The 24,947-nt window shown below is 40.2% G+C and overlaps 1 long non-coding RNA gene across 1 annotated transcript in view; it reads right to left on the reverse strand.

Annotated features, from left to right (window-relative positions):
* Positions 1-10,674: 10,674 nt before the first annotated feature.
* Positions 10,675-24,947, reverse strand: part of LOC121363550 — a 54,242-nt gene continuing 39,969 nt past the window's right edge. Inside the window, exons 5-6 of the long non-coding RNA XR_005956723.1 lie at positions 11,150-11,260; positions 10,675-10,995 (exon numbers count right to left, since the gene is read on the reverse strand). This is a non-coding gene — a long non-coding RNA (uncharacterized LOC121363550). The remainder of the gene's footprint in view (positions 10,996-11,149; positions 11,261-24,947) is intronic.

Raw genomic sequence — 24,947 nt, forward strand, 5'->3', positions numbered from 1 at the left:
TTATATTCAAGTTGTGTTAAAAATCCTCTTAGTTAATACGCTGTTAACATGTCTGAGTTATGTATTTTTATCACCAACATTTTTATCACCAACAACAGTAACAGATATATTTGAAGCACACTGGAGGAACTTCAAAGTCATTTACAAGCACTAATGATAAGGAAGCATTAATCCTTATTTTGCAGATGAGGAACAGATGTACAAGACTCTCTTGTGCTTTTGTGTGAATCACTGCAGCAGAGGCAGAAATTGAACTTGAATTATCTACAACCTCAATCACCTCTACATGAACAGTTTTCTGTAAAAGCGTGAACATGGGACACCTTCCTGAGAAGTAAACAGAAAGGAGGAATTTTCATTGTAATCCTCTTAAAAGGCAGTACACAACTCCCACCTCAAAAGTCAAAACCAAACCCCAAGAACAAAACAGTACATGCTGTATTTTTAGAGAGAACTTTAGTCAGGTGGGGCAGTTTCTCTGTTCCTCCTTGCTCAGTTCATGACAGCAATCCCTGCCTGCTAATCAGTCTTGTTTGGAGGATTTACTCCTTGTTATGTAATTCCAGATATTTCTTGTAGCATTGAGCTTTTACTGTACTTAGATAGGTAAGAAAAAAAGGGAATAATGACTCTACAGAAGGGGTTTCAGATGCTTTATTTTTACTCCCATAGACATAATTTTCTGAGGTGTTTGGCACTAAGGGTGCAATGTATTGAAATGATTGATTGCATTTTAAAAATAGAAGTACTGTTCTGATACTGGGATCAACTATTATCATTAAGATATTGCAGAATTCTAAACAGCTTAGAATTTGCACCCTCCTGTGAATGTAAAGTGCCCTTGCCCATGTTACACACCCAAACCAGAGCATTTCACAGAGAAACAGAGTAAATGCCACTAACTTTGCTCCTCACACAGGTGGTACTGCATCCCTAGGATGACAGGAACAACTCCACAGTGTCCCTTCAATTCCTATCACACATTTTTAGTTTGATTTTAGCATATTTGTAGTCTACCCTGCTGCCATTTTTCCCCTGAACAATGTTATGTGCTGCTCTATGGGAGAAGCTTAATTACACCTATTTTGATGGTTCTTATTTTTAAATATCCTCTATTTTCTCAATCAAATCTTGATTACTGAAGGGGCTGCAAATAATATTTGAAATAAATGGCTGTTCTGGATTTGGCTGGGTAGAGTTAAATTTCTTCCCAGTAGCTGGTAGTGGCTGTGTTTTGGATTTGTGCTGGAGCAGTGCTGATAACACAGGGATGTTTTAGTTATTATTTAGTTTAGGCATGCACAGAGCCAAGGCCTTTTCTGCTCCTCTCCCACCCCACCAGTGCCGGGCCTGGGGGGCACAAGGCCTTGGGAGGATACACATCCAGGAGAGCTGACCCCAACTGGCCACAGGGACATCCCAGACCATAAGGTGTCACTCCTGTACACAAAGCTGGGGGAAGGAGGAAGGGAGAGACATTTGGGGGGATGGTGTTTGTTTTCCCAAGAGACTGTGACCTGTGATGGAGCCCAGCTTTCCTGGGATGGCTGAGCACCTCCCTGTCCAAGGGAAGAGGGGAATGAATGCCTTGTTTTGCTTTGCTTGTGCACACACTTTTGCTTTATTTTTTAGTCTTTATCTCACCCCACCAGTTTTCTCACTTTTACCCTTCAGATTCTCTGCCCAGACCCATGGCAGGGGAGGGAGTGGGGCTGAGCTGCCACCTGGGGCTAAACCATGACAGTGCCATAATTCGGTGGCCCAGCACAGTGTAAGCAGGCTCTGACTCAGGGCTGGGTGAGAGACTGCAGCTACAGGGAGACCCTGCCAGCAGCACGTTTGTGCCAATAGAAAAGAACAGTTGATGGCATCTACCCAAGGTCAGCTCCTCAAATTTGGGAGCCTCTTCTTCCAGACACTGTAAAGTCACTTGTTTAAACGCAGCCAGTTGGCAACAATTAAACATCTAAACAAAACATGCAGATTTGGTGCTCCTTTTGAAAGCTCCCCCACGCCATGCTGTTTATTTTCCCCTTCTCACAGTCCTAATTATCCAACAATCAGGCTACAAAATGGCGGTGGGAGTGAGGCAGACATTTTGTAACTCTCACTGAACAGGACAATGGGAACGCACTGAGGGAAAGGCAGTGACCCAAGGGGACGAAAGGAGCACGCAGCTCTACAATGGCCCAGCTTTTAAGCAAACCCTTTATCTTATTTTATAGCAAACTTAAAGCCAAGCAGCACTGAGGAGCCACCTGACAGCATCTGACCACTGAGCAGGCAAAATTATAGTCCAGGGCAGCCCTTTCCCAGCTGTTTGAATGTGGTGAGCCCAGCCCATCACCCATCTGAGCAGACACTCTTTGCTGGGAGCCACACAGACCCAGGACCACCCATTGACACTCACTCAGTCACTGTAATCTTAACCACATTCTTCCCTTGAAAGTCAAGACACCATTGTTTTCTATTACAGCCCCGGGAACATCACAGTCTTCTGCACAGCTCTGAAAGCACTTGCAACATAACCAGCAAATGAACACTTAAAGAATGGAGCCTACACCTCCACCTCTGCGAGTGACTTTGGATTCAAATTTCACTGTCTTGTGTGTAATAAGCCAGGGACAGCTAGAGCTGAACAAAGTAACACCAGAGCTGATAAAAGCAAAAAGCACCAAGAATTAATAAGCACATATTTTCTTCAATTGTGTGTCCACCAGCCTCCTTGTAAAAGTATTAGCACCTGATAGATCCTAAGAAGCAAATATGCAAATCTTCAGGAAAAACTGCAACACACATGCTACTCATTAAAAATTTAAGTACCTGCCTAATTACCAGTTTAGAGATTTCACACTGTTTCCTGAGAGAAGAAAACACAAACCACCTAAAAAACAAACCTACAACTTTCTAACTCCAATTACCCTTTAACAGAAAAACTATGGTATAAATAAAAAAAAATGGCTGAGGGAATTTTGCTTACTTTTTTAAAATGACACAGAATAAACAAAGCAGCTGAGCTAGTGGTGTACTTGGAAAGGCTGATAGATATAAAAAACTACCAACACCCTGGAATTATATGATGCAAAAAAATCATCATTATTAATTTTTATGTAGCTCTGATTTTGAGGGACTTGTAGTGTAATAATGAAACCAACAAAAAAGGTAAGAGAGGTATATTCCTATACAAAGGCATGCTGAATACACAGGATCACACAGGTACACTGAGGCTAGAAGAGTTTAGGCCAAAGAATTTCTATTCCCTTTATTCCACTTGTTCTCCAGTGTGATGCTGCTACTTGACATTCAAAGGACCAGGAAGAGGTGACTGAAGGGGCAGGGCTGGCCCTCAAAAGCCAAGGACAAGTGACCCCTTCCAGAGTGCAGGTGGCAGAGTGAACCAGCTACCTGGAAAAGCAGTCAGAAGAAGAGTATTTTGAAACTTTATCTCTTGGAAGAAATGGCAGAAAGCCTGACCATGTTAAAAGAAAAATACTCTGCACCCCCAGGGATAGCAGGTAAAATGTTCTCAGAAAAGGGAAGAATTTAGCCTATAGTTGACATACATTTTCCAGCAACCTATCTCTAAAGCCATGGATTTAAAATCAACCTGGATTACAGCTGTCCTTTACTTTTGTTACAAACCCAAAAAATTGTGGAAACAATTCTGAGTTTTGTTACAAACTTGAAAGCAGGTCAAAGTTTAGGGAGAAGTTCCCTATAGGTTGTGATCCTTCAGAGTTAAAATATCTCTAATTTGAGCTGGGAGAAAAGAGCTCTGTATTAACACAAGGCTTTACACTGGAAGTGTGGGAAACTTGTGGCTTGACAAAACTTCCCTGCAAACCCAGGTGAAGTTCAGTGGGTTCTGTGATATTTCACAAAGACTGTCTGGATGTCTTTGAACTTGAAACTCAAAGTGGAATCCAGCAGCTGCAAACTTAAACACAGCAAGACAAAGATTAGGAAAAAAATGTTTGCATGTACTCCTGGGAAGAATATACTAAGTTTCACCTGCTGACACTGGAAAACCAGAAATCTACACACCCTCCAGTTGCACTTCAATTTAAGTAAAGACAGTAGGGAGGGGTGGCAGAGGCACATTTGTTACATTTTTGACTTACCTAAGAGACGTGGCATGAAGGAAGCAAAAGAAAAGGACTGTAAGCAGAAAAAGAGAAAGGTAAAGTGAGATGATTACAGACAGATGAGAATAAGGATTAAAAACCAACCCACAAATATTGGGGAAAAAGGTTTAGAAACCATACTGAAAATTAGGGAATGGGAATAAAAAGACTAAGCATGTTACTTATGGCACATTCCTTTGACATGCTTCTTTTCTTAAGTGTAGAAAATTTTTTGAGCAGTAAAGAATTTTAATTCCATTATAAAATCCCTAGAGAAAGAGCAAAATAAATATCCTAAATTTTGTCAGCACACTTTTCTTCTCCAGGGTTCCACTTCTTTGGTGAATTACTCCTTAGCCACTTGGAAATGCTGGAAATCACATATGCTGACTCTAGAGTAATATCACCTGCCCCCCAAGTCTCCAATTGCCCTTTAACTGAGCAAAGCTGTAAGAAAAGTAGCCATTTGTATAAAATGGTCAGGCAGATCACCTTGGGGACACAGCACCATTCCCACTATGCTGCCATTTCTGCCCATCTGACTGGGGGAAGTCTGGGAAAACAGAAGTAGAAAAATATTTTGGGAAGAATCACAAAGTATCACATCTGGGTTTTTTATTATCTAGTTCTCTGTCTGCTTTTGACTAGTAGATATTCTGATAAGGGATATCAGACAAGAGAAACTGGGATTGACACAGCTGTGAACATACAAGGGCTGCAGTTTTTGATTGCAAACCTGGAGAATACTGAAGTAAAAAATCGCCTGGATAAAATGAACTACAGCAACAAACCCCAGAATGCTTCCTTGTTAGTTTAAGAAAAACTGTATTCACCATTATGACCTAATGTATCTCTTTACATACATTCCTTCTTTCTTCATCATATATGGAAGACCAATTGCCGTGACAGCTCAAAGAATTGCTTCAGTAAAGCAATGTCCCCCTGTGTTTTAAATACTGCTGGTTCCTGAGACAAAGAAATCCACCCCACAACTCCAAAGACACAAAATCCTACAACACAAAAGAAGCCAAAGGCAAAAAAAGAGAATCCTGCACACCAAAGGAATTTTGTGGGGAAGGTGGTATTTCTGGTTCACAATTCCAAGCACAAGCTTGCTGCCTTTTATAAAAGCTTTATTACCAATACCTCCTACACCTCTAACTTCATTCTGGATCCCCATGGCAAACCAATCCAAACCTGTGTCTCCTGATTGGGCTCCAATAAAAGCATAATGATGCATAATATAAGTGTTGCAAGGATACAGCATTAAGTGCTGAGAGCTCTGCACCCACTGAGACACCTGGGATTAGGTGAAATGTGCTGTGAGAGAGGCTCACAAAGGACCCTCTGCACATCTGAGCAAACAGCCTCCAAGGAGGGATATCTCTGCAGGATCAGGTGAGTAACAATCCTGAAGTTCTCTCTTAGTTACACAGACATGGAGATGCAGATATAACTAGAGGCTGGTGGGAAATTCTGTGAAGGAAATTGTGAACATCTTGTTTCACTGCAGTGGAATGCTAACTCTGCTGTCCCTGCACACTGCCATTCTTCAGACAGGGACTTCACTACTGTGTACTTTGTGCTGCCCTGGAGGGACTTCTGCCTATACCAAAATATCACCCAGACAACTAAGAGTTAACAGAAGATGTACAAAAGAGAACAATTGCACATTGTCATGGGAGATGAAATTAAATATCCCAGCAGACATTCCTGTTCATATGACATTCTGGCCAACAGCCTCCTCAGATACGACAGTGATAACAATGCAGCTACTTTCATTACTAATGCTAATTCAACGGGAATTTAACGGAGTAAGTAGTTTAAATTAGCATTTTCTTTTAGGAATTCTGGGCTGGCAGTAGGAACATCTGTCTCTCTGAAGTGATAACAGAGAGCTTAAGCTTCAGGTCTGGCTGTTCTGCAACATGACGCATTGCATTACGAACCCGGAGCTAGGTAATCATTCTCCTGCCAGCATTAATGAGTTTCTAGCTACCTAAGAGTCCTCAAAACTAATGAGCACAGGTAGCACGGGTGGCAGGGCAGGAGGCTGGGCCCTAGATCTGATCTCTTGTGCTGCCACCTCCAGGCAGTGCCCAGGGCCCCACTCTGGGAACGTACTAATGCGCAGTTCTGGCACGGACCTCAACCTATTCTTACTCGTGTGACAGTGACTGCCCCCAAACCCAGCCCTGGGCTCCCAGGGTAATTGATAGTGGCACAGCCTGGCTGGATCAGCAGCTGCTGTGCTGCACCAACTCCAGTTTCTTTATTGCTTTGCCCATTTTGGGAGCACTTGTCCTTCAAAACAGGCTCCCAGAGGGCTCTCTGGCTGCCAGGGAAAGCACGCTCCACAAACAGAGCTTTCTGTGAGAGGATGGAGCTAAGGTCCCAGGAACCCTTGTGTTGGCTCTGTAGTTTACACTTCATGCTCTCGTTTTTTTTCCCCATATAGTATTTATTTTCTGAAATCCTTTAAGAACTTTGTCATTAACACTGTATTTCTGATTTTACACAGAAGCTGCTTTTTGAAGATATTTTGCAGAATAAATTCTGCACAGCTTATTCCATATATGTTTTTTACTTTTAAAAGCATCCCTCTCAGTCACACTATGTATTTTTGAGTAGGAATTACTTACTTTAGAATAGATTACAGTTTGATGTAATCATCAAACTTTTTATTCTTTTGCAACTGTGAAAGAGTTAATCTCACATCTTAATGGGAGTTTGCCCTTAATAAGAAAGCATTAAAATAAGCCAAGAATAATAATCTAAATGAAGGCCATTCTTTTACTTTCTGTCAATATTTTCATAGTGACAAATAGATCAAACACAAGATATTTTTAAGGCTTCCCCCCACCCGCCCTTGTAAATCATAAATGCTTTGGTATATTTAATTTCAAAATGAGTTCCCTGTGGATCAGACTAACACAACAGATTAAGAAAACCTTCCCAAACCCTGCTGCATCTTAGATGGAAAAGTACAAAAAAACGTTCTTTTGACGTTTCCCCTGCTCCTTTTTCAACTGCTCCTCTTTCCCTACACCAAAGAAACCAAGCTTTCAATGATAATCAAGTTTCTTAGTCCTCTTCTGAGACTTCAAAACACTGTAATACATATTTTTTTTAAAATAAATGAAGGCTTTTAGACTATATTCAGAGGAAAATATTCATGTGACTACATATTTGCTACACCACACAGATATAGCTGGTATATTTAGAGATAGAAAGATCCCCTCTGCAAGATGAAAAGTAAAGGGAATATCTGTGTTTTGATACAGTCTGCACAAGTAGACTGTTTGTGAGAGACCCAATGGACTGTTACTCTTGCATCTGTACCAGTTTTAAACCCTCCTAAGCAAGGTAAGGAGACAATTTTGCCCAGGGAGAGGTGTTTGTAAGACCTGACCAACTTTTCCATGCAAGGGCATTGGCCAGATTCTGAAAATACTCCTTTGCAATACTTGCTCATCATAAGGAATTTAATTTGCAGACGTGAAAGTCCTTTCTCCTGTCCCTCTGTCCTTAGTGGTTACACAACACCAAGGGCTCCTCAGTGAAATGTAGAGCACAGCTGTTCACAGCTGCTTTAACACATGGCCACCAGCCTTGTTACTGAACAGGTTAGGACTTGGTTCACTGCCCCACTAAATCTGTCTGACGGCCAGTCCTGTTCCTGGAAAAGGCTTCTGGAGGAACTGCAAGCTCTGGTCCAGCTGTGGGCAGGTGTGAGGGCAGCAGAGGCAGGGTTGGCAGGAGAGCCCTATGGATGTGGCTGTGCTACAGCCCCAGTGCAGAGGGGTCCTTCCTCTCTCCTCCTGCAGCTGGATCAGAGAATGGAGCCTACAGCTAGAAGCAGAAGTGACAAAACAAGCTCTCTGTTCCATACATCACCAACTCTTCCAGCTGGCCTAGGCAGCTGTGATGTCCTGCCCATCAGAATGCCATGGAGGTAGCCTGGGATCACCACTTCCATAGGTGCTGGGTGCCACGCTTGGCCCTCATCCAAACAGAAAGTGTCCCCCTCTAAACATTTTGCAAGAGTGGTAAAGGTAGGGACAAATTACTTGCAAATGCCAAGATTTACTGCAAGATTTACCAACGTCTTTGGAGACAGAGGCCAGCCTGCAGCCTGAACACAAAGGCTCAGGGAAACAAAATGCCTGGTGCAGCTCTAAAAGACTCTGAATTTCAGCTTTAGCATGGACATGGTTTTGGTTACTTACCACATATTTGAAACAATTGAAGTAGGTTTTTTCTGTGTTTACTTTGGAGCAAGCTATTTTTAAGGTCACAGTCCCTGCTAAAGGAGGAAACTGTGCCTCTGAGGTATTGGGAATTAAAGAGAGGAAAGAAAAAGGCACAGAGAAAGTAGCTGCCTTACAGAAAGAACTCAAATATTTTGTTTTCCTTCCTTGTGCAGACTGTAGTCAAAAAAGGACTTTACAGTAAACACTAACTCTTGGGTTCTTTTAAAACGAACGTTATTCAAATTCACAGGAATTCTTTTTTAACTCCTGGAATCCCTTTCTGATAAGCTGTAATACAAAGGGACATTTCCACTTGCAGATTTCCACTTGGTTTTTAGAGTCTCAGAGCACATGCTGACCACTCCCCTGTCTGTGGTGACACATGATGGCACCTAAAGCCAGTCAAGTGTTTTGTGCAGGCAGTTTTCAGACCTGGACATAAAGATGAGGAGGTGGAGGGGAGGCAGCAAATGTATGGAGAGCCTTGGAAAAGCCAAACAAGACAGAAATCAGACATTGTAGAGGGCACATATTTTGCTATGACCACAGACCTTTGTGGCAGGAAGCAGAGGGAGGAAACCAGTGCCAAAGGGATTGTGCAGGAAAGGATGGGAGCAAGCAGACAGAGAGGCTGAAAAGACAAGCAAGGAATTCCAGCCCAGGGAAGAGCAGGGCCTGCTGTTATCAGCCTGCAGCCTGCCCTGCCCCTGGTCCAGGAGGTCACACAACACTTTAGCACCGCAGAGCTACGCTCTGTATCTGACACCACGAATTAACTCTGGAGCCTTAGGTCTTAAATAATGCAGAGAAGGATCAAAGCCAGCAGCTATATGAAAAGAGGCTTCTTTCATAACTTAATTGCTCATTTGCAAAATACCAAAGTTATTTATTTAAGTAATTATGACCTTTTTGATGCACTTCTAATGTAAATGCTCATGTGTGGTTATCAGAAGAAAATCATGATAATAAAATACTAATACCTTACACCAGGAGTTGCCCAATTAACTTTGCTGGGATAGCATTTCCATAGAAAAGGATCTGCACTGTACCTCTTTGAGGCAGGGGTTACAGCTGTTTCAAATGCTGTTCCAGGCTCTGCACTTGCAGAAGACAAATGCCTTTGGAGCCATTGTGCAGATGCTTTTTTCTCATACAAGTACCATGAGAAATACATCAAGATTTTGGGAATCCTTCCTTCAGCTGCCTCTGCTGTTTTTGTCATATCCCAGATTATGGTGGATGCCTGTTCCTCCAGTTGTAGTGCCAAGAAGTATTTTTTTGAGGCGCAAAAGATTTCTTCCACGGCTCTAATTAAACAGATCAAACACGTACAGGCAGGGAACAGCATGTGCATACCAGTCCAGAGGACATATAATGTCAACTAGAACTGGAACAACATCAGGAAGGCCAGAAAGCGAAGGAGGACTCTTCCATGCCTTGACAGTGGTGTAACACTGGACATCATCCATTCCTTATGTAGATGTCAGCAGCAAGACACAATGATTAAGGGAATATCATTAGTATTTACTTATCGCTTGGGCCAAACTGGGATACAGAACAGCAGTTCTTGACTAGAAGATGATAATCTCTGGGAAGCAAAATGGGGATGGGAGGTATATACAAGAGTTCTATGAGTGAAAAAATAAGAATTTATATGAGTTACTCCTTCAAAAAGGGTGTGCTCTGTCTCACACTCAGGTATCACAGTAAGGATACAGCTTCTGTTTCAGTTGTTTCTCAAATTTGAGACATTAATAAAAATGGGACAGGAGACAATGACAATGTAAGATCATTTTCTCTTCAGAAATTGTCTTTAGATGCATCTACATGATCATATGGAGCCTCACCTGAGTAGGGTACACACCTGTATTTACTTTCCAGTAACACCAAAGGCTATGCAGCCTTTTTTTTTTTTTTATCACCTGCACAGATACTCTGCAACACACGTGTGTTAATGTAAGAAAGCAAAAATACACATCAGATCTGACTGCTACTGGTGGGAAGGGAAAATGTGAGACTTTTCAACCCCAAGTAAACATGTGAGTAAGCTTTAATAAACTCAAGCAGTATTGTTAGCTGTATTAGCAGCACTAAAAAGTCCTCTAGGTATAAAAGAACCATGTATGCAGAATGATAGCACCACTACATTTAAGAACTTATAGTATTACAGCCATATGGTTGCCACCTCAAAAACCAAGCTTTCAAGGGTTCAAGAAAGAGATTAAAACCCTGTAAATCATATTAACATAGTGAATACACAAGAGTTATATTTTGTTTTGGGACTTGTTTTATTTAAATTCTGCTGCAATCAATATGTATTTTGGAAAGCAATGCAAAATTCCTCAAGCAGATGACATTCTTCAGTGTTGTATGAACTTGAGAATATTCCTCTTGACGTGCTGAGGTAATGCAGGCTTACCAAGAAAGATGTTCTAACTGAAACAGTTGAATAAATAACTCGAAAAAGAAGGTGGAAGTTGCACAAATAGGAAGAGCACCGTATTATATTTGACCAAAACCAGTATGCCACACTGAAGCACTGTGGAGTTTTCCACAAGTTTAGGCTGTGGCAGGATGTTCTAAGCCTTCCTTGTATGGAGGTTTGGTCTTCTAGACCTCTGAAGAGAGAAACACTTTCCAAAATATGAACAGTCTACTGTGCTTTTTAGCAATGTTTCTTGAAAGTACATTTGAGGTATAAAGAGCAGAAAAAATATCTGTTATCAGGAATGATCACTTTCTCAACTACTTAATGCAGGCTACGAGACTTACCAAAATACTTCTGGTTTTGAGTCATACTACATCAAGTCTCCCTTGTTGGCTTTGACATCATATCTGGAACAGCCAATGGTTAACAGATTCTGATGCATGTTATCAGCGAAACTGAAAAAAAAGAACAGAATTTTGTTCAGAATTACTTTTATTCTCCACGCCTCAAGGAACACAAGCACTTGTCAAACTTCAATACTGATGTATCTGAAAATCCCAGTGAGCTGTTAAAGACAACATCCTGCTCATCAGAAGCCAGTACCAAATGATTCCACACACGATGGACCTAAGTGGGGGCAATTTTAAAATAAGGTCTCATTTATGAAATCTTCTAACTGGTAACACTTACTGTTTAGCTGATGTCCAAGACTAAGTCTGGAGCCTGTTTTTAGTAGCACGTGCTGTTCAAAATATGATCACTGCCTAAAAAAACTCGAAAATTTTCTATTTATGATTCTCAAGATTTTTACTGTGACCATTTAAACAACTGATGAAAGCATGCCACACTTGTATTTATGAACAACAGGCTCATGCACCTTGATACTGACTGCAATATGTTATTAAAAGCAAAAATCTTCAGCTTGTTGTAGCTGAATCTTGTCAGAATGCAATGTAGAAACCCAAAGTACCCATCTCATTTAGCTTCATGGCCTTAATTTTATACATTAATAATCTGATCACTAGTTTTTCTGAAATCCAGAGTCGATATGAGCTGATATTGGGATAATGGATCTCAGTCACTGCATGGCAGTGTCAGAGATAAAGAACGCAATATGCTGGTGGGCTTTGCAACAGTTGTGTAACTTAAACCTTGGGGCTTTCAGCACTGACTGTATCCTCAGCTGCTGTGAAGTCCAAGACTATGTGATGCAAAAAAATCCTTTTGCATTGAAGGCAAGAGACTAACTGGTGGGAGAAAATCATCTACCTGAACACTATGCTTTGTTATCTGGGAACAATCCCAAACTGCCCCTCAGGACTGTTCAAAGGTTGTACCAGAGTTTTTCAGAGCATTCAAGTTTACATAATTTAGCTATAAAATACTATTCTGGATGTAATAATGTTTGCTATATCTGGAATTACTGCAAGCATCCTGATAACAAAAGTAAAAACACACCATCTTCCTCTGCTAGAAAGTTGCTGAAAGGTAGTTTTACCTTCAAGAAACCATGACCACTCTTATTAAGCAGGACACATTATAATAATGGTCTTTTCTGTCATCAGGTCTTGCATCACAAGTATGTAAATATCTTAATTCAGAAGGAAAGCACACCCATAATGGAATCTGAATTGTGCTTTACTGCTTCTAAAACTTCACAATGTACTGATTCCAAGAAGAGATGGGCCTCCATTTTGGTAAGCAAGAACCAGCTTTTTTAACTTATTGTCAGCCTGCAGCAGCTGCTGCATTATTCACATGTTCTTTTACCTTGCCTAAGGTGAAGCTCATTATTCTTGAAGGATTAAAAGAGTTTTTATAGGGCTTGCTAGCAGCCAGGTAGGGGTCGGTCTCCTCTCTCAAGTAACAAGCAACAGGACAAGAAGAAACAGCATCAAGTTGTACCAGGGGAGGTTTAGGATGGATAACAGGAAAAATTTCTTCATGGAAAGGACTGTCAAGCATTGGAACATGCTGCTTGGAGTAGCGGTGGAGTCACCATTCCTGGAGGGATTTAAAAGGTGTGCAGATGGGGACATGTTTTAGTGGTTGCCCTGGCAGTGTTTGGTTAATGGTTGCACTTAATATGAGAGGTCTTTTCCAACTTAAAGGATTCTGTGATTCTGTAACACTATGGCAACAAAATATAACTTTTCTTAGATCCCTGAATTTCTAATGACATAAAGTGTTGTTAATAAAATAGTCTTAGGGCAAGCTAGGGCAAGTACTCACCAAAACACCAGAAAAAAAAAATGTTCTGACACAGCTAAAAATATATTAAAATAATTCAGAATTCACCTGATTCTATCCTCCAAGTCAAAGGGAGCAAACCAGGAGGAAAGGTTGTCAGGTATAATTCATGATGCAGCTTTCAGTGAGCACCTGTGACCACAGACACTGATCAGGCACAACCCTTGTTACTCCTCAAAGCACTGCACAGAGAATGCACATGAATGGAAGAATCATACCCACGATGTGGGTGCCTAAGCAGGCTTGCCCCATGCACAGGGAGATGAGGAGAACCCTTGCCTGGGCTGGGACAGTTGTGATAGCACTCACAGTCTGGTTGTGAAGAGCAAAACTCTCCACAGGGTGCTTTACTGTGATTTCATCTTTAAGGGAGGAGTAGTATTTAATCTTGCTAATGACATTTCCTAGGAACTGCCTCAGAAACATTATTTCTTGTGAGAGACTGAAATGTTAGGGGTTAATAACTCAAATGATGGGCCATTTGCCAAAGCAGCAAGAGCTTTGCTGAGCGCCCCAGCCAGGGCAGAGGAGAGCTTTGGGGTGTGTGCTGGGGAAACCTCTGGTGTGCAGGAGCCCTTCCCAGGGGCAGAGGAGTGAGCACCCATCACCTGTGTTTAGCAACAAGCTGATTTTGAGCCAGATGAGGGAAGAGGTCGATAAGAAGCAGATCCTGTGAGGTGGAATAGTGGTTCTGATCATGGCAATGTCCTCCCTTACACAAGCCAGGTGTAAAACTCCACCTGACCCTGAGGAAGCCAATCACACAGAGGCCTCAGAGTTTTCATCCCTTCTGATGGGGCTGTAAGCCAGCTCAACTGCACTGACCTGAGTGAGAGGCGAGGTCTTAGAGGGTGTCAGAAACCATCAAAGATCCCTTAAATGCCCTCAGACTTATTTCAGGGTCTTCTACCAGAGAACTGTTTGTGACCCACAGTGTTGTATCAGACACTGACACCTCCCATGTCCCCAGGGGAGGCACCTGGGCATTCCCACGTCACCACTGAACCCACTGCACTTTGTGTTTCATGGACCAAGACTGAAACCATCACCTCAATCAACAGACACTGAAATTGCAACAATCAACCCTTGTCACTGGATCCATGGGTGGTGATGTCTTCCTCTCTACCTACTCTTATCTTTCTTCTTTCTTTCTTTTCCTTGTATGTTTTCTTAAGTGATATCTTTATATTTTTGTATCGCTGTTTTTCTGTGGATACTAACCAAAACAGCTACATACCTCCTTGCCATTGTAACCAAATGGTCCTAAAATAAAGCTGCTGTCTATCTCTCTAAAAACACGTTTCACTCTAATCCACCCCAAGGGATCTATTAACAAGAACCTCAGCTACTCGGCCTTCAGTGGTGGGTCATAACATTTCCCACACCAAAATTATTTTTATTGTCATTAGTACAAATTAGGCTCCCAAGTCTTCTCACACACACAAAGTCAGATTGGACTGATCTAAATCTATTTTCTTTCCTTCACAGATTTTTGTTCTACAGTGGATATATTCGTATTTGTGTAAATCCACATTCTAAACCTTACTCTATTATTTTAAATAATAACAAGTAGTTTTAAAGATAAGGTAAAATAAAATATAATAAATTATAACAACTTCTTAATTTATAAATAATAAATTAAAAAGAAAACCAATATTCAGCTTCCACTGTCAAACCTATCACTTCAAACTGCTCTGCTTCCATAAGAAAATTAAAGTTTTATGCACCCAGTACTGGGAATCCAATAGGAGCCTGATCCTTTGCACATGAAATGCCTTCCTTTGCCTCAAATCTCAAAGCCAGCTCTGTTCTGGTTCTCTTCTTCCAATTCCATCTGAGCACTAAGGATTCCTTTCCACTTTCCTTGGTCCATTATAACTGATATACATTTTATTATGCACACACGTATCCATAAAATAAATAACCTGTTCTTCGCTTTTATCCCCTGAAATATGAATTAAGGAATTGTCTTTGGTGACAGTCTGCTCTTTTGTCTGTGCATTACCAGCAAAAGAATAACAATGCTCAATGGATTTCAATCAAGAATTAACAAGAGGAATGAAAAATATTTTATGCAGTTCCTTTTCTTCATATGCAGAACTAAACCAAGCATGTCTTCTCATATTCATGCAGGCAGACACAGTTTTCATACAATTACAAATAATCACTGAGAGTGTCAGCACAGTAAAAAAGTTAGTGGGGAACAAACACATAAAAAACCCTTCCTGGTTTTGTTTATTTATCACTAGTTCCTATTTATCACTTTTTCCTATTGCAAGTTAACCAGTTTGACATTGCTGAAAGAACCTTTGTCCAACAACAGCAGAACAAAAGAAAAAGCCTTGGAATAATTAAAGTTTTTTAATAATTTATTATTTTTCAATAAACTAAAAGCAAACCAAAGTAGAGCTCAATATTCACATGACATTTGAAATTTTACTTCCCAGATTTTACTGAGGGAAGAAAGGGTAAGCTAAGCACCCCCCTTTGGCTCTCTCATTTTGGTAATTCCTCACTAGTGTATGTACCTACAAAAGACTTCATCTGAATTCCAGTTTAATCTCTCCCTTGACTATCCTAGAGACATTCTGTTTAAACATCTTCTCATTTTCTACAAGTCATGTTATGTGTTTCTTCCCTGAAGTGCAGTGTGTTGTCCTGAGAGGGTAATACAGGTAACATTTAATACCTAATTGTAAAATAATAGTAGCATTTATCAACCCTGAGTTCCACTGGTACTACTAATTCTCAACATATACCCACATAACTGAAGCCACAAGCTCTGGTACTCCAAAATCCATTTTTAGGTCCAGCAGCAGGGAAGGATGGAAAGAGAAGTCTATTTGCATGGAGACCAGTGACAAAACCAAATCTCTGTCCTGGTTCTGACAGTTGCCCTTAGGATTTTCTCTCACTCTCCCTAAAATACAGTGTTTGTGCAATCACAAGGATGCAAGAAAAACAAAGGATCCATGAAACACATCTGAATTTCCCTTTTAATGGCAGCTCATTTACCATTTGTAGTTTTGCAGTGAGCATTCATTATTTCAACAACAAAACAGTGGGTGATCCACAAAGCCTATGGGGAAGCCTTTAATTTCAGTTTCCTTTGTGTAATTGTTGATAAAAATATCCTCAGAGTAGACACTAGACACAAACAGCTCTGCATCTGGCTACAAGGATGTAGGTGGAATATGTAAACTAAACAATACACAAACTAATACATACCACTAATGCAGGTGTCACCTCAAAAATCACAACTTCTGTCTAAAATACATAGAATTTCATTTTACAAAAAGATCAGCACCTTTGCTAGTGGAATGCACTGCTTTCACCTGAAACACTACTGCATTTTCCAGACACCTGGAATCAAGTGGCTGCTTTGTCACATGCACTCCAACAAATACTGTTTCAGCAAGTGTCACTGAAGAAGCCCTCATGTTAAACAGCTTACTGGAGGTCTGACACCCAAAAAAACCCCTAAGAAAGCCTTCCTGCAGTTGAACACATATTTGCTCCAAATATTAGTATTATGCACCAGAACAGTGCAACATTTATGAACATCTGAAAATGTTCTGGCCACGTGGAAACACTATGCCTGCATTCTACACTTTTATTTTGCTCTTGATTTTAATTATCAAAGCAGATAGAAGTTTAAATATTGAAGGATCTAAGCAAAAATTCATTAAACTTAAGTTGATTTATGTAAGCAGAGAAAAACAGGAAAGTACAAACAACTGCAAAATATTTTCAGTAATTGAAATAAAGTAACTGACATTAAGTAGGGAAGGGAAATCTGATTTTGTTTTAATATGCAATTTTAATATAACACCTACTTAGGGTGGCATTTGAGAGCTAACATAAATATTTTAACATTCTAAATTGCATCTTTACTGAACTGTACATAATCACATTTATTATTGCAATTTTCACTGAAACAGAAACCTGGTAAACATACATTTAATCCCAGTACCTTAAAGCAGTAACAGAGCTGTACCTTTGCCTGCACTCTATGTCCATCTTCGCTGAGCCCAGGACTATTTCCAAGTGGAAATGACTCCTTAAGCTATAAATGCACAGTAAGATACATAACTGCTTGCATGACTGAAATGGCTTCCGGAAGGACGAGGCAAAATCTAAACTGTCACCTCCAACTCTGTTTCTCAGTGACACGGAGGCAGACTCCCACAAATAGCTGAAAGTTATATTAAGAGGTTCTGTGATGTCCTGCCAGGGTCTTTACTAGGCTTCTAGAGTACAAAGGTCGTATATTGTTTATTTATAGATAAGGAGGATGCTGCACAAACCATGAGGCTTAGGGAAGCTTGGGCTTCTAAGCTAAATAATTCTGTGAAATAATGCAATATACAGATTTTGAGAAATTAATTAAAAGGTGTCCCCATTAACTAATATATAGTTTTGATTTGAGAAGAAAAGACACATATCTAAATATTGCTCAGCTGGGGAAGAGCTTACCTTAACTTCCTATTAAAAATAAATTTACAGGAGATTCCTCCTTGTTTAGATGGACTGAGCAGTGTTGTGATGAGGAGTCCTCTTACTATGTATTTGTAGAGCATTTAGCACAGCTGTATTTTTTGTCTCTACACACACAACTACTTTCTCCTCTGCATTTGATGGTTGGATTGACCATCCGAGAGGTCTTTTCCAACCTAAACAATTCCATTATTTTTGTAGCAACTGTAGATGTTGTAAGTACAATGCTAGGTGTTCACCCTCGGCTGCAGGGCTTGGTTAAGGTTTGATTCTCACCCCAGTCCTGCCAATCACTTGGTCAAAATCACTCGTGCCTTGCCTCTGCTCCCTTGGGACCAGGTAGTAGAGTGCTAATATTTGCCAGACAGCTGTTGGGTGCCTTAATTATCTCCACAAAGGGAAACACAATTACTGCAAATTCTCATCCAAGGACATTAAATGCACGCAGTGTCTGTCACTAACATCAGCAAATCAGTCAGTATTTTGAGTGCATACAAATACAGGCTGTTGTCTAACAAATAAACATTTTTTTCCTCTTTTCAGGTAAAGGAAGGACTAAAGTAGCCCCCAGTCCTGTAGTGAACCCTGCTTTACCTTCCACACCTCACTTAGGCTGGAAAAAGAAAACATATTGTGCCTCTCTCTCCAGACACTGCTTTTATTTGAACATTTCTGATTTTCAAACCTGACAGAGCCTTTAATAAGATGTAATAGGCAAGCTGAAAGTCAGCCCCAAGAGTCAGAAAAATACTCCATTTTAACATGTCTGAAATGCAGCAAACCGCTTCAAGAAAGAAAATGAACAGACAGAATTAGTTCAGTATTCTGTATTAAGACACTCTTCTACTGCATCAGTCCGAAAAATGGGTGTACACTTGACATATATTGCCTCTGGAAAATGTATAAAGTCGCTGATTTTAAAAGTTTATATTCAGGCTTTTTGCTTAGGCTGAATTCAGTTTGATTAAAAACAGTATTTTCCCAATTCAATTCAGATATTAACTGATGTCCTGGTGTGACTTTATGATGCTTGTATCCCCATTCATCTGTTTAGCCCAGAAATAAGTTTTTCACCTTTAAGACTGGTTCTGTGAGCAAAGGGGGAGAGAAGAAGCGCGGAGTTTGTTTTCAGGGACTGCACTCACTCCTCCACATCCTGCTCCTGGACTGTGCTGTCTGCAGATGGACAGACAGCAGGACAGGGCTTTCCTTTGCTTTTAGTTAGTTTTTAGCCAGCTGAGGCAGAGAAGTTCCCTGGACTGTGGTTTTCTTTTTCTTGGACCTGTTCAAACCTGCTCTGCACTGAGTGCCCAGCAGAGCAGCGGCAGCTCCACCTGCGGCCACCGGGCCGGGCCTGGGCCGTGGCATTTCCAGCACTGGAGGGGCTGCTCAGAGACTGAGTGAGCTGAGCTGCAGCCCACCCAGGGACTTGCTGAGTTTGGCATCCTTCAGATTGGCAATAGCTTTTATTGTTTAATATTGTCCATATTTTTGTGCTGGTAAATGCTTTGCCTATTAAATAAACAGTTTTTCCCACATTTTTTCTCCAAGGAAATATTTTCCCGAACCACCTGGGGGTGGGGCTGCTTGAATTCGCTTTCTGGAAGAACCCCTTTGGAAGTTTTCTCCCAAATTTGTCCCAAACCAGGACAACTGATTTCTTACCTTATCTGAAAAATACAGCTAATGGGGATGGAATGCTCCTAAGGCAGTGAAGCTGGTCACTGCTGGTCACTCCTGTCCCACAGTGGTGAGGTTTATGGTTTCCTGCAATGATGGGCAGGACCATTTCCTCAATCTATTGACCTTCACTGTTTCCTTCCAATTTCTGCTCAACAGCAATACCTGTGGGAAAAATAATTCCCACTTTTTACTGCTTCCAGCACCTCAAGCTACTTTTGACATGGCTTTTGATGGGTTACATCTTTTACTGCCATCAATGTACTGTCCATGGCATTTTCTTCTGATGCCTGCTATCCTGCTGCCCTCATTCCTCTCCATCTTAATGAAGACTTATTCAGTCATTCTGTTTCCTTCCCCTTTACTCTCTGTCTATCAAGAATACTTACAAAAACACAGAAATATGTTTTGCTTAGACACTGGGTTAAATGTCAGCATCCACATTTATCTCCTGCAGTGAAACAGATTTTCAGCACAGCTTCTCTGTTTTCCACTGCTAGTGACACCACTGGTGACAAGTTTTCAAGTGAGCACAGCATCAACCTGTTTCTGCTCCAGTTCTTATGACGGGATATTTGGAATAGCTCAGGGCCAATACAGCTAAGCATTTTTCAAAGTCCAGTCCTCTCTCCTGCAGTCTAAACAGGACTTCAGAATTTTAGACATTGTGACCCTAATCTTTCAGTGCCCTATTATGTCATATAAAATATAAGGTATTTTGTCTTCTCCCAAGCTTAATCTTTTCCTAAAGATTTTAGGATATAAATAGATCAAATATTTTATTATACACAGCTTGTCTTGAATTTTAACCTGGAACTTTACTCATTTAGAAATACCACTGTTATGTAATGTAATGTCATGTCATGTCACGTCATGCATTATATTTATTTTGCCAAAAGAGAAGATTTGACTTTTAAGACAGTTCAGTTTTAGCTGACTAAGATTTGCAAAGTCCATTTGCATTAAGAAACCTTCTCAAAATGAAATCTAGTAAGGAAAAATTCCCACAGATAGCAAGACCCTACTGCACTTTAGTTAAAATCAGTCTCTCCATTATTATGACTTTGTGTATTTGTTTGGCTGGTCATTTGGTTTTGCAGGAATAATCTTATTACTCTACAAAACCTGGTGGGCAAACTGTAATTTTAATAATTTTCTCTTTCCATTGTTTTCCATTTGAAGCTCTGCCTGTGTTCTTATTTCATAGAAGGTGCTATGAAGGGGAACCATGTCTGTAGACACAGTGGCTCAGGCAGCTGAAGTTGGTGAAGTATTTATTAGCCCATCCCAAGGAGATCTTGTGTCTCAGTATGTAACAGACTGATGATTCATGTTCTTCCTATCTTCTTTAGATTTCAAGGTTCCTCGTGCACCTTTACCTCTCTCTTCCCATTACTTCTCTCTCCCATTCATCCCTCTTATCACTGGCAAGCAGAAACATCCCAGAACACTTTGATCTCAATAAGCTCCCAGTCAGAATCAGGGCTCTACACAAAATGAACACTATCCAACACAGGACAGCAAAGTCAAAAGCATGTGGTGTTCATCCAGCAAACAAAAAAACCCCCAAAACCACCGTAAGCGTTATAACAGGATTAAACTTTACAAACAGAGAGCTACCTCCAGAGTAACACCCAGACTCAGTACCCCAGCACAACTCAGTCTGAAATGCACAGAGGAGTTAAATGATTCATTAACTGGAACCCAGGAGTTTTCCTGCTATTACCAAATATGCCCATGCTTAAAACTGATATGGCTGCTAAGACTTAACTTCTTTTGAAGCACAGACCCTTCAGGTTATACTTATTTCCCTCACAAGGCAACCCAGTCCTGGATTACTTAACCGTGCTATATCCACCACACTAACCTAATGCCTAAACACAAATTACATTTCAAAAATACAATATTAAAATCCTTTTCTAGTTTCACTATCAGATTCTATAAGGCATCCTTTCATCTCCAACTAGCACAAGGTAGTTTGAAAACAAACAAAAATGAAGTGGCTCTTCACAACAGGTGTGTTCTGCTGTAGGACCCCTTGTGAGGGAGGCTGCAAGGCTCAGAGGGAGGTCGGGAAAGTTTACAGAACAGAAATCACTTCAGTTGCTAATGAGAAATAAACGATGCCTGACTGCATGTTTCTCTGGGGTGGGGGAGCACCGAGAGATCACTTAGCTGAAATATGATCTACAATTTCCTTGTCCTTACACACTTCCTTAGGCATTTGGGTTCAGACAGGGCTGAGGACAGGTGCCAGTCTGAGCAGCTGGACAGTCCTCCTGCACCAGGATGAGTCCCAGCACCAAGCTCAGATGTTCCAGCCCTTCCTGAAGGGAATTCTGACCCCACGCACACTGCTGTGGAGCAAATGATCAGCAATAATGAAACAAAATGCACAGTATTACACACTGAGGCTTAACCAAATCCTGTTTCAACCCACTGGCTCAAACTGAGCAAAAAAGTTTCACCATTTTTAAACTTTACCTTTTTAAGGAAAAAGCTAGCCATTTTTTCAGTTCCACACAAAACTAAATAGCTCCAGATACAGTTAAAGAATAACAGAGGTTTTGTGAATTTTTAATGCAGTTCACTATTACATTCCAAATGAAATTTCATACTTCCAGCCAAATCAGAACTGCTCTACTGATCACCTGAAGTTCTACTGATCCATTACCAAGTTTAATAACTTTGAATTCAACCTGTCCACATGCACAGATGAGTCCTTAGTATTCTTAGCTGAATCATGAAGCAAAAATTACTGAATCTGTGACAAACACACATTTGCCTCTTCCCCACTCTTATCAGAATCAGATGTAAGAAGAAATTCCACCAGAGAAGTTTTTTCAAGAGGCTGCCAACTGATTCTACAGATTCAGCTAAAGGGCAGAATTCAGTGCATTTCTCCAAACAGATTCTCCTCATCTCTCTGCAGAGGATATAAGAACAAAATTAGAAAAGGGGCAGGGGTCACGGCTATGTTAACACAGCAACTTCACAGATTTGTACAAGCCTTTGTGAACAGCCAAGGTCATATTTTCATTTTTTAGTTGAGAACTTTAAGATACTGAATCTTGAAATGGATTATAATTTGGCCAACTGAAATTTCACCCAAACACACTTGGCAATCAATTCCACCAATTATAACCCATACACAGTGCCTTGGCTGCAGCCTAGCATGAAGGACATAGTTACTTAGAAACATGCTTTCAGTTTCAGGGATGAAAAGCAAATCTTAATTAAGAAAACTGTTGAATTGCTTAGATTGAAGGTGAAAATTCTGCCTCCTGTCTTTAAGCAATACAGCAGTTTTCTTAAACTGCTGAAAAGAGCCCTGCATTGGTAACTCTGAAAGGAGGCCAAAATGATTTAACCAGGTGAGACTACCCTTGGAGTGTGCACTCTGCACGTACTGTTGCAGGCTCAGAGTTGTGTCTTTGTTTTTCTAAGTGTAGGGAGAGAAAAATCTAGCCTCTCTGAGATTTGGGATCTAACCCATCTTTGTATAATTTTTAATACTGATTTTCCTGTGGCTTAAATCACTATGCACGGGAGGCTACTGGGATGTGTCCTGCGAACCCCCTCCTTTTCCCCTAGCAGACTTCTGCCTGATGATCTCATTCTCCACTCATATCTTCTCATCCCATCTGTAGGCCAATAAGTCATAAATCTGTCCCTTCTTTCATGGCTTGTCTCATTTAATCTCATCCTGTCTCACGTCTCTGCTTGGGTGTTTTGCTGCCAGTTATGAGTCACTATAACTCAGACTTAATTCAGATCTGAAACTCTCTTCCCTCCCCACATTACTGTTCAATAAATGCTACTTATGTCCAATGAGTGCCCTGCCTTCAGAAAAAAAAAAAAGGCTGGGGGGAAAAAACCCCTAAACTAATTGATGTTGCGAACATTATCCAGGAAACCAAACTTACAGACCACAGTTTTGGGAACTTTAAAAATCTGAGACTTTTGCAAAGTTTTATAATTAGGAAAAGTTCCTTTTAAAGCAACATCATCTTCTTGAAATACTGACTATGATAAAATACTGACTGCAAGTTTCTCAGGTCCCAAAATTACACAAAATTTGTGAAATGGAAGCACTCCTTCTGTGAAAACAGAACCAAATTAAAAGCTGTATCTCTCAAACACAGCAACACTTGTAAGCAGCTTTGTTATACCTGTAACTTGTTTAGAAAATAGTGTATCATGGTAGTGTTAGAAACATGAAGGGTTTGCAAAAAAGCATTAAGTGCATTTTTTCCCCAAAGAAGGAAAAAAAAAATCCTTTCTAAAATAGCTTGTTCGTCATAGTTACCCAAATCATATACAGTCTGAAATTTCTTATAGGAAAATCCAACTTTTAGAGTTTTCTTATTTTGAGGAATGATCATAGTCTGAAATTCAAAGTCTATTTTCCCCATAATGGTAAGTTTTCAGAACATTAAGGAAGGTTAGTAATTGTCATCTAAAATACTGGATGTTTGATTTGATCACCACCTTTGGGTATAGAATGAGTCCATAATTTCAGCTTATAGAATGTTCTCGGGTACTATTCTTTCCGTCTATTGTCAATAAAATTGGTGTAAGGCTTGTTTCTCCTGCCTTTAAGTGGTAACTCTTTGGAATGAACTGCATAACTGAGCAGTAGAACTTTTTTTAATCTCAAGCATACTTATTTTTAAAAGGTTTAAAAGTTTAAATTATTTAGATACAACTAATCTTCTTAAAGAAAACAGTATCATTCTTCAAAGCTGAACAGAAACCTTTCCTAAGTCTACATTAGGAGATTTTGACAGGAGTTTCCTGTTCTTACAGAGAAAACTGTAGTTCTAAAGTGAGACTGAGGATGTTTCTGAAGGCTAATGAACTGGCTCAAGGTTCTAAAAACACTTGGTAGAAAAACAAGAATTTTCACCATTGGCTTTACTTTTTTGGGACACCATGGCAAGCAACTACTTGCATTGGAGGTCCAATGCTGAAAAAAAAGGTTAAAAAAAAAAAAGACAAAATACTGAAAGGAAAAGTACTAATAATACTACATACTAAACCATCATTCACTGGTCCCATGTATTACATCTGCATTATGTGCAACACAACCTGGTACTCTGGGATTTACTATCACTTTTCCATATAACTTATCTGAGGTTCTCTCAAATGAAGCAAACTGCATGAAGTCCCAGAAGCAGTTTGGTAGCAGAATCTGAAAGGGTACATCAACAGTGTCTATGAACACACTGCCAAAACCACAGGAATGGACACATCAAAAATACCAATGCAAAGAAATATCTGGAAGCTGATAGAGTGTGCAATTCAGGAATAAAATAATACTCACAGTAACTTTACTGTTTACTTGCATCTGCTTTTCAGACAGTCACATATGATATAACATGCAACAAGAGTGATTTTTCACATATCAGTGATATAACCATTAAATATATACCCTCAGGAGATACCTCTGCTTTTATGGGTTTGTTTAAAATACTTCATTATGAACAATTGTTAATTGTAACAGCTTAATCATTGCAATGAGATAACAAGACTGCAATGACTGTACAAATAAAATGTTTTCTCTGAATGTACCTTGGTATTGGTGCACTCAGCAAGCACAACTCTTACCTTTACTCCCATTAACTCTTGCCTTTACTCCCATTAGCAGCTCATTTACTTCCCCCAATTAATCAGCTACAAAGCTGTGTACAGCCAACCTCTGCACTTACACCA

The sequence above is a fragment of the Pyrgilauda ruficollis genome, unplaced genomic scaffold (genome assembly GCF_017590135.1).
Source record: "Pyrgilauda ruficollis isolate IOZ18807 unplaced genomic scaffold, ASM1759013v1 scaffold73, whole genome shotgun sequence".
NCBI classification, from domain to species: domain Eukaryota; kingdom Metazoa; phylum Chordata; class Aves; order Passeriformes; family Passeridae; genus Pyrgilauda; species Pyrgilauda ruficollis.